Consider the following 20,192-nt stretch of genomic DNA (forward strand, 5'->3'; position numbering starts at 1 on the left):
GTGCTTGGCTTTGCCGCTCTAGCTGGCTTCCCACGGGTGCAGGGAGTCATCGACTGCACACATGTAGCCATCAGGGCACCCCATCACAACCCAGTAGCATTTGTTAACCGCAAGGGCTTCCACTCCCTCAACGTTCAGCTGGTCTGCAACCATAGGAAGATTATCATCCATGTGTGCACCAAGTTCCTTGCTGCCATGACTCGTACATCCTGCGCCATTCCACCATCCCTCAGCTCTTTGCACCGCCAAATAGTCTTGGCCGCTGGTTGCTTTGAGACAAGGGCTATCCCCTGAAGACATGGCTCATGGCCCCTTTGAGGAGGCCAACAAATGAGCCTGAGGGACGTTATAATCAAAGCTACATCTGCACGAGAAGTGCCATCGAGCAGACAATAGGCTTGCTCAAAATGTGCTTCAGATGCCTCGACAGATCTGCCGGAGCCCTTCAGTATACATCAGCTAGGGTCTCGCGAATAGTCATCGTCTGCTGCCCCTGCACAACATATCGCAGCAGCGAGGATTAGTACTGGATGAGGAAGACGCCGCTGAGCGCAGAGCCACATCGGAGGACGAGGAGGATGAGGACGAGGAAGCTCACCGTGAGGTTGGTTACGAGGATGAGGAACACCTGGATGAGCCGGCGGTCGCATTGCGACCAGTACACGAGCACGTTGCTGTCCGTCACACCAGGGATAGCCTTATCAATGGCAGATTTCAATAACTTCATGCAGCTCATACATGTGGCTGCCAGCCGTGTACGCAGGCTTGCATCACCCAACACCAACACCATTGCAGCCGTCAAACAATGATTCGTCCCTTGTTTTGACTCTCACCACCGTTGCTGGGTGTGAAATGAGCCCTGACCCTTCACTCTGCCACTTCCATTGCATCACACAAATTTGCCAACGACCTACAAGTGTGACAATTAGATGATTTATTTAACAGCACTTCATAGAATACTAACATGACATTGATAAAGAAAGACACACCCGAGTGACTACCCTTGTGACTATTTGTGTGGGATCTTTCTTTTCCGGGTGCTTCTACGTCATGCTATTCATATGGCTTCAGCAGAGGTAGAGGCAGCCTCCTCATCTCTGTGCTGCGCCTGCTTAGGCACCTTTGGCAGTCATCCTCTGGAACGTCCACCACTCCAGCAATCTCCACTGCTGCCTCCTCTGCACTTGTCAGATATGACATGGTTTGTGGAGGCCCTCCTCCCGTTCTCTCCCTCTCCCTCTTATTGTAGGCTATCTTTTCCTGCAAGGAGGGAAAGAAGAGAAGGTTCAGTGAGAGTGATGGTATGAGTGTAATGAATGGAATGGCATAGAGCTTTACACTGACAATTTGATGGAGTGGGTTGGCAATACCAAGTTGCCTCCTGTTGTGTTGTTAGTTGCTGTCATTGCATAACGATGAGGCTCAGTGTGAGGGCTGCATAGTAAGATGGCGACCTGATAATGTAGATAGAGTTAGAGGGATGGATGAAGGTACAAGGGATGTTGGGCTGTGTAGCATTGTGCAGGAGTAGGGGTGGCAATGTAGAGTGGTGCGAGTGTGATGAGACGCACAGCAGCACCAAGGTCATTGTGGCTTAATACTCACTTTTCCTGATCTTACTGGATCATTGAACCTCTTGTGGCACTGTACCCAGGTGTGAACCACCACTGACAGCACCGTAACTGACATGAATCTTGTCATTCATGTGGAAATGACTTATGAAATGATACTGGGCGGCCTGCTGGTGGTGCTGTCCAGGGAGAGTATAAATACTCGGGCATGGGCCCAGCTTGCTCAGGATATTCTTTAACAGGAACTAGTGAAGGACACAACTAGATCTCCATGTTGAAAAACAGTTGATTAAAGCCTTGTTTAATACTCAGACCAAGTGCCTAGTAGTTTTCTTACATCAGTAACCTCCTGCGATATCTGCAGCCACGCTGCCTTTGTCTGCTGGGGAGGCCTCTTCCTGCCGTCCGCAGGACAGAGAACCTCCCTACGTGCTCTCACTCCCTCCACAAGATGATGGAGGGACCCATCTGTGAAGCGAGGTGCTGCTCGTTGCCGCTGCAAGCTCATAGTGCAGAGACTCAAACACTGACAGCACTGAATGCTATCAATTTGCAACTGAAAGTAACTGGGGCCATGGCCCCTTTAAATAAACCGGCAATACTCGCGTCATCTGGTGATGTCACCAGACCCGCACCCTTTAATAGGGCCGTGAAATGCGCAGGGCGGGCCTAACATGGTCCATTAGGGCAAGATTCGATTTATCGACGGGATCCACGCAGCAGCGGGGTCGCCCCCCGCCACCGACCTCTCCCGCCTTGAAGCCGCCCAGGAAGGCGAAATCGCAGCCCCAGAGTGCAAGTCCCCAGGCAAACTTATATTAAGCACCAGAAGAGATATAGTCACTTCAGGATAATTACATAGTCATATGAATGATGAAGCACACATTGAAACACTATTGATAAAGGGGTGGTGGTGGTTGAGTTGTTGGTAGCTGGCAGGTTGTACTGCAAAAGTCTGGCATGCTGACTGTCCCTACAGAATTTAGTATGCCCACTTTCTAACAGAAGGTATTACAACACGTTGCCCATGTTGGCCAGTCACATGCTTCGATACACATGGCAGTGGAAGGTGGTATAGCTTGGTTGGAAAAATGGTTGTTTGATTGCACTGCAGTCTGTCATAGATCACATGGCAACAACAGAGGCAACATCAATTCCACAAGCCACAGGTGCAGCAGGAAGAGCATCTTTCTTGAATGCTCTCAGCTGCTTGGGATCCTATCTCCAGAAAGCATTTGTGGCCAACTCATCTGTCCAAAAGCAAATCTAATGGAGCATTTGCTGTTCTTAGCAAAATAAATAAAACAAATAGCAGTTCTATCAGATTTTTCTCCACATTTTTACTGTTAATTACTGGTAAGTTTCCTGATGGAATCAAACTTCCTACTTCATCTACCCGAGAAGACGCTGAACCCTTGTGTTTTCTGGAAAATGGTATTTACTAGGAATTTAGAAGATAAATTCCAGTCTCTAGAGACGATAATTTGCACTTTGCACATCCACGTAAACATCTTGGAAGGTAAACTGTGATAGGATTGATATAAATCATGGGATTGTCCTTTAAAACTCACAGAAAACTAGTGGTACTAAAGCTTATTTCAAGTGAATGAAGATGTTTTCAGCAAAGTAACTGTGTACATTCAATGTTTCAGTTATAGTTGTCAGAAAATATGAACTGCCCTAGTTTACTGACTTACTTCAACTGATCATCTGTAGTCCTCAGAAACATTCGTCCTAAGCAAGCAGCTTGAACATAGGCAGCCTTCACCAGAGAACTGTAAGAGTTTTCTTAGTAACATAAGAGATCCTATTATTTGGATGTAAAGATACATGTGTTTATTGTTACACATATTCAAGTTGAGCTTTAGTCCAGAAATAAAGATAAGTGGATCCAATACCGAATGTTACGCCAGAAGAATCACATCTGATGCGTATGTGGGGACTAGTGCTGGAGAAAAAAAAGTAAGATTTTTCCCCCATCAGTTTCTTGATCAATGCACATGTCATAGATTGTCAGTAAGAGGATTCTGTACTGATCTGCCGTGCCCTAATTACAGTGTAAATTTTCAGTACCTCTTTAGGTATAACAGTTGGCAGTGACTAATTGGATAGCTCTTTCAAAGAACCGGCACAGGCACGATGGGCTGAATGGCCTCCTTCTGTGCTGTAGGATTCTATGAAATGGTGCCCTGGGATCTTTGCCATCCACCTGAACCAGAGGAACAGGCAAGAATGAGCTCGGCTTGACGTTTCATTGGAGGACAGCACCTCTGACAATGCAGCACTCCCTCAGTACTGCTCTGGCCGCCGAGAGTAGAGTTTGAATCCACAATTTTTCCGACAGAGCTGACAGTGCTACCAACCGACCTAGCTTGGTTGGTAATATTGGGAGCTGGCTGAGGATGGCCAGAGGTTTATTACCCTTTACACAACCCTTTTGCCATTGCTGGAATTTGTGACATTCTTTTGTGACGTGGATGTTGGTGCCACTGTCTCAGCTGATCTCCGTGACTGAACAAAAGACAGAAAATACTGGAAATCTGAAACAAAGGGCAGGAAATGCCGGAAACACTCAGCATCTTATTGAGTGAACAGGTACATTAACATTTCTGCTGTGGACCCTTTTTCAAGCTGTTAAAAAAAAAATGGAACAGAACAAAGGAAGGGATGGGGAAATCACACACTTACGCACTTCTGTTACCTCCAGCTTCGGCTATTCCAACGCTATCCTGGCCAGCCTTCCATCTTCCATTCTCCATGAACTTGAGTTCATCCAAAACCCATACCCTAACTCGCACCAAGTCCCATTCACCCATCACCCCTGTGCTCGCTGACCTACATTGGTTCCCTTTGGTCCCCCATGGCCTCGATTTTAAAATTCTCATTCTAGTTTTCAAATCCCTCCATGGCCTCGGCCCTCCCTGTCTCTGTAACCTCTTCCAGCCCCACAACTTTTCCAATTACTGCGTTCGCCCAATTCTGACCTTTTGTGCATCCCCCACTCCCTTCGCCCCACCATTGGCGGCCGTGCCTTCAGCTGTCTTGACCCTAAGCTCTGGAACTCCCTCCCTGAACCTCTCCATCTCTGCGCCTCCCTCTCCTCCTTTAAGACTCTCCTTAAAATCTACCACTTTGATCAAGCTATTGGTCATGTCCTCATTATCTCCTTTGGCTTGGTGGCACTTTTTGTCTGACTATGCTCCTGTAAAATGCCTCGGGAGGTTTTCTACATTAAAGGTGCTATATAAATGCAAGTTGTTGTTGTTGTTGACCTGTAAAAGTTAACATGCAGGTACAGCAAACAATTAGGAAAGCAAATGGTATGTTGGCCTTTATTACAAGAGGGTTTGAGTATAAGAGTAAAGACGTCTCACTGCAATTATATAGGGCCCTGGTGAGACCACACTTGGAGTATTGTGTACAGTTTTGGTCTCCTTACCTAAGGAAGGATATACTTGCCATAGAGGGAGTGCAACGAAGGTTCATCAGACTGATTCCTGGGATGGGGAATTGTCCTATGAGGAGAGATTGAGTAGACGAGGCCTATATTCTCTAGAGTTTAGAAGAATGAGAGGTGATCTCATTGAAACATAAAAAATTCTTACAGGGCTTGACAGGGTAGATTTGAGAGGTTGTTTCCCCTGGCTGGGGAGTCTAGAACCAGGGGTCACAGTCTCAGAATAAGGGGTCGGCCATTTAGGACTGGGATGAGAAGAAATTTCTTCACTGAGAGGGTGGTGAATATTTGGAATTCTCTACCCCAGATGGCTGTAGATGCTCAGTTGTTGAGTATATTCAAGACAGAGATCGATCGATTTTTGAATATTAAGGGAATCAAGGTATATGGGGATAGTGTAGGAAAGTGGAGATGAGGTAGAAGATCAGCCATGATCTTATTGAATGGCGGAGCAGGCTCGAAGGGCCAAATGGCCTACTCCTGCTCCTATTTCTTATGTTCTTATGTGATTTGTAGCATTGGATATGTAATAAGAAGTGTTCCATTGCAAGTCCTTGTCCTTTTGGTGACAGCCATCATGACTGATGTCTCTCCTTTGTGGGAGGGCACTGAGGCCATTTTGCTCCATATCAAGCCCCTTGTTATTATATTAATAGGTTAGAGATGCCAGCAGTACGGAAGTCTGAACTTCACCGTCAGATACCAAACAATGGTCGCCATACCCATGCAGTGGACAGAAAACTCTGCAGTACTATTCACATTAGTCAGCGGCATAGCAATGCTTTGAAACCTTGACCTTCCTTAAGATGACTAACACCAAGATCTGACCTGGAGTTAAATTTTAAATGATCTCCCCTCCACATAATTCCATGCGTTACACTTGATTGGCCTGTAACAAGGACTTGACAAGTTAAAAAAAATGCTTCTTCTTAACCCATTTTAAGATGGGAGCATGATTCAGAGCCAGGGCTCAAGCAGCCAAATAGTCCATTGCCGCTTTCTAAATCAGTTTGCTCACTTCCATATTTTTGTTAAAATGAATGGAGAGGAAAATATGGTCCAAAGTCTTAAATTGAAGTGTGATTTGTGGTAGACAAACAAGTACACTGGCACTGTTGCTGTAAACTCTTCATTTTAGACTACCACTGCTGTAAAATAATCTAAAAGAAAATTATTTCTCAGAAGCTTTAAAATAAGTTATTTTGGTTTAAAAGCCAAGGAGAATCTCCTCAGATTGTCTAGTAGGTAAATTCTTTGCCACGTTATAATGCACCTCTTCTTCTTCTTCTCTTAGGCACTCCCTCGGAACCGAGGATGACTTGCTTCCACATTAAAAATGAGTTCTCAGGTGACTGATGAGTCCAATGCGGGACCTACAGTCTCTGTCACAGGTGGGGCAGACGGTGGTTGAAGGGACGGGTGGGTGGGGTGCTTGGGTTGATGTGCGCTCGGCTTCTGATTGCTCCCGGCGAAGAGACTCAAGGTGTTCGGCGCCTTCACGGATGCTTCTCCTCCACTTTGTGCGGTCTTGGGCCAGGGATTCCCAGGTGTCGGTGAGGGTGTTACACTTTTTCAAGGAGGCTTTGAGGGCGTCCTTGAAACATTTCCTCTGCCCACCTGGGGCTCTCTTGCTGTGCCGGAGCTTTGAGTAGAGCGCTTGTTTCGGGAGTCTCGTATCGGGCATCTCGTATCTTGTATTTAAAAGCAGGGGTCCCCTGTGGCCATCCCCCTCTCAAACAGATATACCGCTTTGGATATTGTTGGGGATGATGGCTTATCGGGGGAAGGCAGCAGCAACCAATTTCCTGGCACCACGGATGGTTCTGCTGCACGGGACAGGAGGAAAAAGAGCAGGAGAGCTGTAGTGATGGGGGATTCCATTGTAAGGGGAATAGATAGGTGTTTCTGCGGCTGCAAACGAGACTCCAGGATGGTATGTTGCCTCCCTGGTGCAAGGGTCACGGATGTTTCGGAGCGCCTGCAGGGCATTCTGGAGGGGGAGGGTGAACAGCCAGTTGTCGTGGTGCATACAGGTTCCAACGATATAGGTAAAAAAACAGGATAAGGTCCTAAAAGCTGAATATAGGGAGTTAGGAGGTAAATTAAAAAATAGGACCTCAAAAGGTAGTAATCTTAGGATTGCTACCAGTGCCACGTGCTAGTCAGAGTAGAAATAGAAGGATATTTCAGAAGAATACGTGGCTAGAGGAATGGTGCAAGGGGGAGGGATTCAAATTCCTGGGACATTGGAACCGGTTCTGGGGGAGGTGGGACCAGTACAAACTGGACAGTTTGCACCTGGGCAGGACCGGGACCGATGTCATAGAGGAAGTGTTTGCTAGTGCTGTTGGGGAGGGTTTAAACTAAAATGGCAGGGGGTTGGGAACCTGTGCAGGGAGACAGAGGAAAGGGAAGCAAGGATAGAAGCAAAAGACAGGAAGGAGAAAAGCAAAAGTGCAAGTCAGAGAAATCAAGGGTGTAAATCAAACATGGCTGCAGTAAACATTAATTCTAAAAGGTCTAACAGTGTTAAAAAAAAAAACAAGCCTGAAGGTTTTGTATCTTAATGCGAGGAGCATTCGTAATAAGGTGGATGAATTAGCTGCGCAAATAGATGTAAACGGATATGATATAATTGGGATTACGGAGACATGGCTCCAGGGTGACCAAGGCTGGGAATTCAACATCCAGGGGTATTCAATAATCAGGAAGGACAGGCAAAAAGGAAAAGGCGGTGCAGTAGCATTGCTGGTTAAAGAGGAGATTAATACAATAGTAAGGAAGGATATTAGCTCTGATGATGTGGAATCTGTATGGGTAGAGCTGAGAAATAACAAGGGGCAGAAAATGTTAGTGGGAGTTATATACAGGCCCCCAAACAGTAATGCTGAGGTTGTGGATGGCATTAAACGGGAAATTAGAGATGCGTGCAATAAGGGCACAGCAGTTATCATGGGTGACTTTAATCTACATATAGATTGGGCTAATCAAATTAGTAACAATACTGTGGAGGAGGAATTCCTGGAGTGTTTACGGGATGGTTTCCTGGACCAATGTGTCGAGGAACCAACTAGAGATCAGGCCATCTTAGACTGGGTATTATGTAATGAGAAAGGATTAATTAGCAATCTTGTTGTGCGAGACCCCTTGGGGAGGAGCGATCATAATATGATAGAATTCTTCATTAAGATGGAGAGTGAAGTAGTTGATTCAGAGACTTGGGTACTGAATTTAAATAAAGGAAACTATGATGGTATGAGGCGCGAGTTGGCTAGGATGGATTGGGGAATGTTACGTAAAGGGTTGGCGGTGAATAGGCAATGGCAAACATTTAAAGATCGTATGGATGACCTACAGAATTTGTTAATCCCTGTTTGGCATAAAAATAAAATTAAAAAGGTGACTCAACATTGGCTAACAAGGGAAATTAGGGATAGCATAAGATCCAAGGAGAGGACATATAAATTGGCCAGAAAAAGCAGCAAACCTGAGGATTGGGAGCAGTTTAGGATTCAGCAAAGGAGGACAAAGGGATTAATTAAGAGGGGGAAAATAGAGTATGAGAGTAAGCTTGCAGGGAACATAAAAACTGACTGTAAAAGCTTCTATAGACATGTGAAGAGAAAAAGATTGGTAAAGTCAAGCATAGGTCCCTTGCAGTCAGAATCAGGGGAATTTATAATGGGGAATAAAGACATGGCAGACCAATTAAATACATACTTTGGTTCTGTCTTCACAAAGGAGGACACAAATAAACTCCCAGAGATGTCGGGGAACATAGGGTCTAATGAGAGGGAGGAACTGAATGAAATCAGTATTTGTAGGCAAATGGTGTTAGGGAAATTGATGGGATTGAAGGCCGATAAATCCCCAGGGCCTGATAATCTATATCCTAGGGTACTTAAGGAAGTGGCCCTAGAAATAGTAGATGCATTGCTGGTCATCTTCCAAAATTCTATAGGCTCTGGAACAGTTCCCATGGATTGGAGGGTAGCTAATGTAACCCCACTATTTAAAAAAAGGTGGTAGAGAAAAAAATGGGGAATTATACACCGGTAAGCCTGACATCAGTAGTGGGGAAAATGCTAGAGTCCATTATAAAAGATGTAATAGCAGAGCACTTGGAAAACAGTGACAGGATCGGACAAAGTCAACATGGATTTACAAAAGGTAAATCATGCTTGCCTAATCTACTGGAATTTTTTGAGGATGTAACTGGTAGAATAGATAAGGGAGAACCAGTGGATGTAGTGTATTTGGACTTTCAGGAGGCTTTCGATAAGGTCCCGCATAAGAGACTAGCGTGCGAAGTTAAAGCACATGGGATTGGGGGTAAGGTACTGACTTGGATAGAAAACTGGTTGGCAGGCAGGAAGCAAAGAGTTGGAATAAACGGGTCTCTTTCCAAGTGGAAGGCAGTGACTAGTGGCGTACTGCAGGGATCGGTGCTAGGACCCCAGTTATTCACAATATATATTAATGATCTAGACGAGGGAACTAGATGTAATATCTCCAAGTTTTAGACGACACAAAGCTGGATGGGCATGTGTGCTGTGAGGAGGATGCAGAGAAACTCCAGTACGATTTGGACCGGTTGGGCGATTGGGCAGATGCATGGCAGATGCAGTATAATGTGGATAAATGCGAGGTTATCCACTTCGGTGGCAAAAACAGGAAGACAGATTATTATCTGAACGGCAATAGATTGGGAAAAGGGGAAGTGCAACGAGACTTGGGTGTCCTTGTGCACCAGTCGCTGAAGGTAAGCATGCAGGTGCAGCAGGCGGTTAAGAAGGCAAATGGTATGCTGGCCTTCATAGCGAGAGGATTCGAGTACAGGAGCAAGGATGTCTTGCTGCAGTTGTACAGGGCCTTTGGTGAGACCACACCTTCAGTATTGTGTGCAGTTTTGGTCATCTTATCTGAGGAAGGATGTTCTTCCCATGGAGGGAGTGCAGTGAAGATTCACCAGACTGATACCTGGATGGCAGGAATGACGTATGAGAGTTTGGGTCGATTAGGCTTGTATTCGCTAGAGATTAGAAGAATGACAGGGGATCTCATTGAAACTTATAAAATTCTAACAGAACTAGACAGACTAGATGCAGGAAGGCTGTTCCCGATGGTCGGGGAGTCCAGAACCAGGGGTCACAGTCTAAGGATAAGGGCTAAGCCATTGAGGACTGAGATGAGGAGGAATTTCTTCACCCAGAGTGGTGAACCTTTGGAATTGTCTACCACAGAAGACAGTTGACGCCAATTCATTAAATATATTCAAGAAGGAGTTAGATATATTTCTTAAGGCTAAGGGGATCAAGGGATATGGGGAGAAAGCAGGGACAGGGTACTGAATTTGGATGATCAGCCATGATCGCATTGAATGGCGGAGCAGGCTCGAGGGGCTGAATGGCCTACTCCTGCTCCTATCTTCTATGTAAGGAGAATCTCCCCAGATTGCCTAGTAGGTAAATTCTCTGCCAGATGTTATAATGCACCACTCAGACCAGTTCAACCGATGCCCAGTTCAACCGGTGCAGAGTTAGCTGATCTCAGCATTGCAACTAGGAGAGCTACAACTGGCTGGCATTCCCCTGAGACGCTATTTTGTCATTCCTGCTGGAAAATGTGCTGGTAAGGTGATTGGGTCAGGATGAGCTCAGGTTTGGTAGCGCTGCTCCTCACAGTCAAATAGTTTAGCAACATTCACTGTCTAGGCTCACACCTGAAGAACAGCCACTTGGGGGAAGTACCCGAGTGTAACAGGCACCTGTGAAACAGCATGAGGCAGCTCCTTCAGGATCAAGGTGGGAAATTTAACAAAAAATGTCAGGCTGAGTCTAGTATTTGATATAAATGTGTTTTATGCATCTGTCTACCTAATCCTGCAAAATGTTTCAATCTGTTCGCCTAATTAAAGCAAAAGCTATTGTATATAGTACATTTACTGGAGAGCTTCAACTTACTTACATCTTGGCCCACTTGTTTTACTGCCAAACTGAATCACCTTTCTGTTACTTAATCCTATAATCCTTCAAAAATTTTTCCATCTTTTGAGCCCTTGAGGCACCACCTCAGTTTCAGTAGTGCCCCTCACTCATCCATCAACACACCTTTCCCAGCAATGTAAAGGAATAGAAGTCCCTGGACACAAACCTGCATTAATTTACACATACTTGAACATTACAACGTCTGTACATACATTACTCATTAGGCAGCACAAGGGCATCTTCAAATTCTACAGGAACAATATTACCATCAACTTCAACAAGCCTATGTGGTTTTTCAAGGTACTCTTTCTTCTTTATAAAGGCAGAAATGTCAACAAAGCTACCTATGCGTTGAATGTTAAATAACACATTTCTTCAACCACAATGCAAGCCAGGCTCACTTTTGATGGTAAAAATCCAATGTACCACACAGCCATAAGTGTAATAATTAAAGAGTTTCACTGACATGCTGCCAAAAATATCTATCAAAACAGCCTGCAATATATTAAATACCTTGAATATTTGATGCGCCATCCAAATGGGCAGCAATGACTAATGCTGCTGTAAGAGAATAAAACTTCAGTAAAAGCACTCCGCAAACACACAATAGTTAACAAAGATTATCAGTAGAGTAGCAACATGATGCGTTAAATTTCTGATTTATATTCAAACATGAAAATGACACTATGGATGGATACTTAAGCTGTTTATGATAGTGCTTTTTAATTGGAAAAGACTAATCAGATTTTGAATAACTGGGTTTAGTGAAGAGAGTGAAGTGCAACTTTTTGTTGCGAACTCTCAATAATCCACAAAGAGAGTGAGAAGGTTAGGAAGAAAATATTGTTTGTGAAGCACTTTGGGACGTCCTTAGGAAGTGGAAGGCATTATATAAATGCACGTTCTTTTAAATAAAATATTTATTTTTCACAACATAAAGTTAGCTCGTTACTTTAAATAAATACCCTTGTAACAATTGTATGTCATAATCTGTATAAATTTGAAAATAATTCATGAAAAATTGCTAGTAAGTTTGTAGATTTCAGATAACATTGTTGAACCATGTCTAACTGGAAGAGTTGGGTGAGGAGCAATACGGCATAGAGCTAGCGAAGAACCTACAACTAATCTGGTGGCAGAAATGCGAATACTGCTATACATGTCAGAAGATTGTACAATCTGCTCTAACTAGGACCAGCTGTTCTTTCCTAGCTATCAGGTTTCTATGAAGAAAACAAGACCACATGCGTTTTTGTTGATCTACAAAAGCTAGATATCCCATATAGCATAAACTCACTTCCAACCTTATAACACATTCTGCGCCTATTACTGTATGTGAATTCAGTCAAAGGATATATTCGCTGCTGTAGAAATTAATGGCCAATATTAAATTTCTCTTTCAAAGTGTGTCTTACACAAACACACACAGGTTAAGTCAGCATGCATTCTTACTAACTGGAAGTTAAAATCATATTGTTGCCTTCTCATTAGACTTCCACGTGCACTTGGCATCAACTCTATTGAGACTATGCCCAATAGTTGTTAACACTTCCTTGTCCTATACCTTGCTTCAAGATCATTGGATTCATCTTACAAGTATATCAAAAGCATGTAATTGCCAATGAATTAGTGTTCTCTTTTGGACTGCACTCAAAGCAGCTCATGATAGGACCTCGCTAACCTTCCACTAAGTACCAAAACTAAATCCTTCTAAAATCTGATTGGAATTTCCAGAGTGTGGCCCAGTGGGAACGTGCGACATCTTTAGAAGCTCAGAAGGTTTTGTTCATGGAAAATTATAAATCACAGTATAATGATCATCCCATTAGACTACTCTGACTCAGACTGAGAGACAAGGTGCCTTATGACCCATCAGAAAGCTGGCAACCCTTATTTACTCAGTGAATAGAAGCAATGATCTCACTGAAAGGGAGTTTTTAGATGTATAACGAATATGAACACTTATTGTAAGCATTCTTTAAGAAGGAACTTTTCATTTTGAACAACCCTTGATAGATAAATTCTATCATCAAACTCTGGCTATCTTCTAAAGCACAAAGAAGCTCCTTTTGACTCACATAAAGAAAGGAATAGTTGGACAAATGAGTGCCGCACTGTGTTCTTCAAGTTAGGCATAACATGAAATACAGAACAAGAAAAGGCCATTTTGCCCACTAAGCCAGATTTTTCCAATTTATCATGTATAATCCACTTCAATTTGGACAAATTTCTCTATGAATTCCATCCCTACCCCAATGATTCCTGAAAATTCCAAGACCTCTACAAACAATCTACAGTATTTAATCCTGACCAGTCACATTTCGCAGAAGATATTTCTGTGGTCCTATTTAAAAGGTATAATTGTCATAGCGTTAACTGCTTTTAGTGTGTCTGGTCCACATTATCTTCAATTATCTTTAAAAGAAATTCCAGCTCTGTTGTTTTGCTTGAAGCTTATTAATTTTGTACTCAGGCCTTCTCGTCCTGAAATTGCTATCTTAGTTAAACAGATCACAAAGTAGGTTTGGATGAAGAAAGTCCTTCAGCTCACTTGATTTCATCCTTCCACAATACCAACTATACGGTGTTCCTATTAGTTTCTGGTTATTTCTTCAATGAGTTTAAGGCCCTGTATGTATATGTGATAGCCTACATTATGCTACTTTTTCCGTGTGCCTCTTTATAACTTTCATTTCTGCAATGAAAACCAGTTCAACTCTGTGAAGCTCTTCTTGTAACTTAAAATTATAAATTCCAGAGTCCAACTGGTTGTTCTTCTTAGAGTGATCTACATCCTTTTGAATTTTGGACACCCAAAATTGCACACAACATGCAAATGTGGCCCTATCAACGATTCTGCAGGTTAGAATGACAGGTTCCAACTTGCAATCAAATATCTTTACAATGCATATTTTTGATTAGTCTTGTTGATAGAGTTATGCATTGACTGGATACAACAACGTGTTTATATAGCACCATTAACATTGTAAAACATTCCAAGGCGCTTCACAGGAGCGTTATAAAATAAAATTTGACACCGAGCCACATAAGTAGCTATTAGGGCAGATGACAAAGAGGTAGGGTTTAAGGAGCGTCTTAAAGGAGGAAAGAGAGGTGGAGAGGTTTATGGAGGGAATTCCAGAGTGTACAGCCTTGACAGCTGTGATTATCTCTCTGCCGAGGTGCGATAAATGGCAGTTGGAAAGGTTACCTGTAAACATCTGACATGATTCTCTGACTATATAAGCTGTGTCTTTATGCATTTCTCCACTTCACCTGAAGGAGGAGCTGCGCTCCGAAAGCTTGTGATTTCAAATAAAGCTGTTGGACTATAACCTGGTGTTGTGTGACTTCTTACATTTGACAGCTGAAGGCATGGCCAGCAATGGTGTAGCAATTAAAATTGAGGATGCTCAAGAGGCTAGAATTGGTGGAGTGCAGATATCTAAGAGGATTGTAGGGCTAGAGGAGATTACAAAATAGGGAGGGGCAAAACCATGGAGGGATTTGAAAACAAGGATGAAAATTTTTAAATCGAGGCGTTGATTAACTGGGCGCCAATGTAGGTCAGCGAATACAGGGGTGATGGGCAAACGGGACTTGATGTGAGTTAGGACACGGGAAGCAGAGTCTTGGATGACCTCAAGTGGAACGTGGGAGGCCAGCCAGGAGTGCATTGGAATAGTCAAGTCTAGAGGTAACAAAGGTATGGATGAGGGTTTCAGCAGCAGATGAGCTGAGGCAGAAGCGGAGTCGGGCGATGTTACGGAGGTGGAAATAGGCGGTCTTAGTGATGGCGCAGATATGTGGTCAGAAGCTAATCTCTGGGTCAAATAGGACACCAAGGTTGCGAATAGTGTGGTTCAGCTGCAGACTGTTACCAGGGAGAGGGATGGAGTCGGTGGCTAGGGAATGGAGTTTGTGTCAGGAACCAAAGACAATGGCTTCGGTCTTCCCAATATTTAGTTGGAGGAAATTTCTGCTCATCCAGTACTGGGTGTCAGACAAGCAGTCTGACAATTTAATCAGCCTTTTTAATACTCATTGTGTACATGTTTCACATTTCAAGTATAAATATGCATTACTTTATATTCATCCATATTAAATCCACTTACCATTCTTAGAGCAACTGCATAATTTCTCTAGATCCCTTTAAATGCTACCAATATTCCTCACACAAACTAATGCCTTGGCTTATACAGTGAATGTGCTTGGACAACAAACACAAACATGTAAAGAAAGAACAAACTTGCATTTATATAATGCCTTTGACGATTTCAGGATGTCCCAAAGCACTTTACAGCCAATGAAAGAAAAGACCTTGCATTTATATGGTGCATTTCATGACCTTAGGACGTCCCAAAGCGCTTTACAGCCACTGATGTACTTTTGAAGTGTAGTCACTGTTGTACTGTAGAAAACCAAACTCTATACAACACCAGATTGTGCTAGTGAAGCAGTCATGTTTTCACTGATATTGGTACATATAATCATTAGAAATGTTTTTTTTATGCTTTATTTGCAGGGAACAAGTTTGCATAATTGTATTGAAGAGCTCCAAGTTCTTAGCGAGACATTCAAATCAGCTTAACAAATGAGCACTTGCGACCTCACGTGTGCTGATCACCACCTGTATCGATGCCAGGACCAATGCCAAACACCACCATAGCCTCGAAGGTGGCACAGGTAGGTGTAAACCTCCGTTGTACATTCATCATGATTATTTGTCTTTACCATTTTAATGTGCTCATTTTTATTTGATCAAATTTGCATCAGAGGAAACAAACTTGTCTGGAAAATTAAAGTGATTTGGTTTATGCTCTGATTATTATCCAGCCACCCCTACTGGCTTGGCTGTGACCACCCCACCCCTCCCCTTCCCCCACTGCAAACTGGATTGCTGGCATTCACCTTCAAGGCTTGCTAATGAAGAATGGCATCTGGGTGAGGCATCCAGAGGGCCCCTGTGTTCCTGGAACCACACTCCAAATGAGGAGGGGGGTGAGGGTAGGGGGGAGGGGAAGAAGAGGGGAAATGGTGAGACTAATGAACTAAAAGTGCTAACCTTGTGAGTAAAGATCAACTACTGTTGGGCCAAAGAAGTACTAACAAACATTTTAAATGCTATTTTTTAATGGCTTAATGCAATAATATTGATTATATATATGATAAAATACAAGAAAAGTAAGCAGATTGTTCCAGACTATAACCAGTCATTAGGTTACTGGAGACAAAACCACTTTACAAATAAAAGAGGTGAGGGTGACTCCTGCACACTAGTTATACACCAGATCCAAATTGCAGTCAAACTTTAAATGCTGGTATTAAGTATCTTCTACATGATACTATGAGGCTGCATCAGGTTTCAAGTACTACTCCCAAAGGGAATGCGAAAGAAGAGTTTCACTACACAAAGTCAAGTATAACTGAGTGGTTCCCTGAGGGGGCTAGAGTGTACTTGAAATACTATCTATAGCTACTCGGTTACTTAGCTTGTTCTTCATGTTATATACGGAAATCTCTCAGCGTTTAGCTATTTATTATTTAGTATGGCTGTATCCTTTTTCATCTCTCCTCGAGAATACCAGCACTTATTCGGAATAAAATTTACAATATAGTTTAGATATATTGTTAGACTAACCAGCAAGTTTTCATAATACACACACAGATCATCATAGTTATACAGCATTAGATGGAGGTAAAAGTTGCAGCTCAAAAGCAATCTCAATGGTGTTTTCAGGTTTAACTTACCACTTCCTTCTGCTTCCACCCCTACCTCAGCACCCCCACCACTGAAACCTTTATCTATACCTCAAGACCCAACTTCTACAATGCCCTCCTTGCTATTGTTTTGCGCTCTACCAGACACAAACTTCAACTCAACTATAGCTCTACTGCGAGCAACCTGGTCCAATTACATCCTGCTCACCCATCATCCCTGTCCTCGCCAAACTCCACTGGCTTTCCTGTGCACTTAACTCAAAATCCTTGTGTTTGTTAACAAACCCCCCAATGACCAAACCCTTCCCAATCTCGGTAACATTCCAGCCCATGCCTTATGATCCTCTGACTTTGACCTTCTGGGGTAGAGTTTCTGCTCGGTTGTGCTGGTATTGCACCCAAAATCAGCATACTCACGCAAAAGACCGCAGAATTTTAAGCACAAATTACGTTCAGCGCAAATCGAGTTGCCGTGATTTTTTGCGCTAGTTTATAAAAACATCGCTCCTGAAGCCAGCCACGCCCCCAGGGTGAATTAATCACCATTGGGAGTTTCCGCAAATTGGGCTAGTTTGAAGCCTTTGAGGAGAATCTAAAAATTAAGCTGGTGCTTTTGGGTGCAAGGACACTATTAGGCACGTTTTAAAAGCTTCTGAATGTATTTTCTTTTTTAATTTAGTAAGAAACTGACTAATGTACTCCAATGTAACTAGCAAACGGTTCTGTATATTTTTTAAAAGTCATTTTCAGTCATTTAAAATCGGGTTACTCACAGCTGGTGGATTGACACTGTGATTTAACAGCTTATTTTTAGTGATAAACCCATTTTCACCTGTATTAATCAAACTGCACCAAGTTACCACTCTTAAATATATCAAGGAATATTTTTTAAAGCAAAATAATTTTTAAATTAACGCTGTCCGATTGCGCTGGTTCATGGCAGATTTAGGGGGCGATTTTGCCATTGGGGGCACATTGGAGATGAGACTGCAGCTTGTCGGGTCGTTGTCCCGCCTCCATCGACTTGATTTTCCCTTGATTGACTGTGTTAAGCCGCCCAGCAGGCCAATTAAGGGGAAGCTGGTGACAGAGAACGTCAGCGTATGATGTTTCATCTGTCAAAGATTTTTGACAGATGAATTGTCATCGTTTGATAGCTCTGTGAAGCTGTCAAACACTGACATTCTATGTTGTTTGATGAGTTCTTGTATTCAAGACTCATCAAACCTCTTTCTTTAGCAGAAATTAGATGGTTGTTGCATCGGAGAATGCAGCAGCCATCTGTCATCTCTGCTGGTGAGATGCGAGACTCTCCGCATCCCCAACTGTTGAAGCCTGCAGGAAGAAACAAAGGTAAGTAAACATTTTCTATCACTTTTCACTCGTCTCACATACTTACCTCTCCACACTTGCACCCATCACTTAACTTCACAGCGCAATTTTGCACCCCTCCGACCCCCGCAGACCCACTGCTCGCCTTGGTGACCCTGGCGGGGTTTCCCGATGTCAAGCCCGCGCTTCTGTTGGAAAAATGGGGATAATCCTCTTAACTGCCTGTTAACTACCTGTTAACAGGCAGTTAAGTGGCTGTAATCCCCTTCCCACCGCGAGGCGATGGGACCCGGCGTGGGTCGACTACGCGCTTCCTGGCAAGATGGCAGAGAGGCAGGTTGGGGGCGGGTTGGGCACACACCCCCAGATTCTGCCATTTTCCCAGCAGTCCCGCCTCCATACCCGCCTCCCCAGTGCTGGCAAGATCGCGCCCATAGTGTTCGGTGATATGCAAATGAGTTTTAGCAGAAACGTGAGAAAAAAATAACTTTTCAAAACGGACACAATTTGCACCCAGCTCGCCAATTGCGCGAAGCGGAAACTCTGCCCCCATGCATAACCCCAAACCTGCCTTTTCTCTCTGAGCAGTCTCAATATTCCTCTCTACATCTCCCTCCCTAATTCTCTTTGCCGAACTACTTTTCACTTCAATTTTAAACAGCTTTTCAAAACCTATTTTTTCAAGTGTGCATTTGGTCATTTCTCTCAACACTCCTACCTATACGCTCCAATATGAAATGCTTTGCATTTTCTTTTATTATGTCAAAGGTGCGATATGAATGCAAGTTGCTGTAAGTAACAGACTGATTTGGAACAGAAATTGAATGAGAATGCAAGCATGCTCGGCACTAAGTCACGGTTGCTGGCTTCTGGTTATGATGTGCTCATTAACTCCTTTCATAAGAACATAAGAACATAAGAAATAGGAGCAGGAGTAGGCCAATCGGCCCCTCGAGCCTGCTCCACCATTCAATAAGATCATGGCTGATCTGATCCTAACCTCAAATCTTCTATCACTCTGCATCCACCCGAACCCATGTGATCTCCCGGGAGAGGCGAAAAACCAGATAAAGACCCAATGGCCAATTTGGGAGAAAAAAATCTGGGAAATTCCTCTCCGACCCATCTAGGCGATCGAAATTCTTGCAGGAGATCACTCTGTCCCTATATTTTCTACAGTACTTACCTTCTGTAAAGGCGATCTCCACCCCAGCCAGGAACAGGAATAAAACCATCTCCTGAAATCTAACAGAATTAGAACACAGTAGGAGCAGAACAAGGCTACACGGCCCCTGGGCCCACTCCACTACCCACAGGGCCATGACCATTCCGAACCTAGACTCATGTCCAATTTCCTGCCCGCTCCCCGTAACCCTTAATTCCCTTTACTTCTAGGAAACTATCTATTTCTGTTTTAAATTTATTTAATGATGTAGCTTCCACAGCTTTCTGGGGCAGCAAATTCCACAAACCTACCACCCTCTGAGTGAAGAAGTTTCTCCTCATCTCAGTTTTGAATGAGCAGCCCCTTATTTTAAGATTATGCCCCCTAGTTCTAGTTTCACCCATCATTGGGAACATCCTCACCGCATCCACCCGATCAAGCCCCTTCACAATCTTATATGTTTCAATAAGATCGCCTCTCATTCTTCTGAACTCCAATGAGTAGAGTCCCAATCTACTCAACCTCTCCTCATATGACCACCCCCTCATCCCCGGGATTAACCGAGTGAACCTTCTTTGTACTGACTCGAGAGCAAGTATGTCTTTTCTTAAGTATGGACACCAAAACTGTATGCAGTATTCCAGGTGCGGCCTCACCAATACCTTGTACAACTGCAGCAATACCTCCCTGTTTTTATATTCCAACCCCCTAGCAATAAAAGCCAACATTCCATTGGCCTTCTTAATCACTTGCTGCACCTGCATACTAACTTTTTAAGTTTCGTGCACCAGGACTGAGGCAAAATGTTTTCAGGTTTGATTCGCTGCCCCTTCTCTTCCATGTATGCCAGGGTTGAATTGGTTTGGTTACTCTTTTTGCTGTGATTTTTGCTTTTTTCATCCTGACCTTTTAACTGTTGTTCTTTCCTCACCTTCCTTTTTCCAGTTCTGACAAAGAGC

At 43.5% G+C, this 20,192-nt stretch overlaps 1 protein-coding gene and 1 long non-coding RNA gene across 5 annotated transcripts in view; both read right to left on the reverse strand.

Annotated features, from left to right (window-relative positions):
* Positions 1-20,192, reverse strand: part of setbp1 (SET binding protein 1) — a 375,242-nt gene that overhangs the window by 189,554 nt on the left and 165,496 nt on the right. The gene's annotated exons all lie outside the window — the stretch shown is intronic.
* LOC147123448 (uncharacterized) lies at positions 1,174-14,705 on the reverse strand. Its single transcript, XR_015074528.1, has 3 exons — positions 11,529-14,705; positions 3,269-3,378; positions 1,174-1,260 (listed from the first exon to the last, which is right to left on the reverse strand). It is a non-coding gene; the product is annotated as an uncharacterized LOC147123448 (long non-coding RNA).

This window comes from Somniosus microcephalus, chromosome 2 (genome assembly GCF_052327205.1).
Source record: "Somniosus microcephalus isolate GS21.2 chromosome 2, FLI_Smic_1.0, whole genome shotgun sequence".
Taxonomy (NCBI): domain Eukaryota; kingdom Metazoa; phylum Chordata; class Chondrichthyes; order Squaliformes; family Somniosidae; genus Somniosus; species Somniosus microcephalus.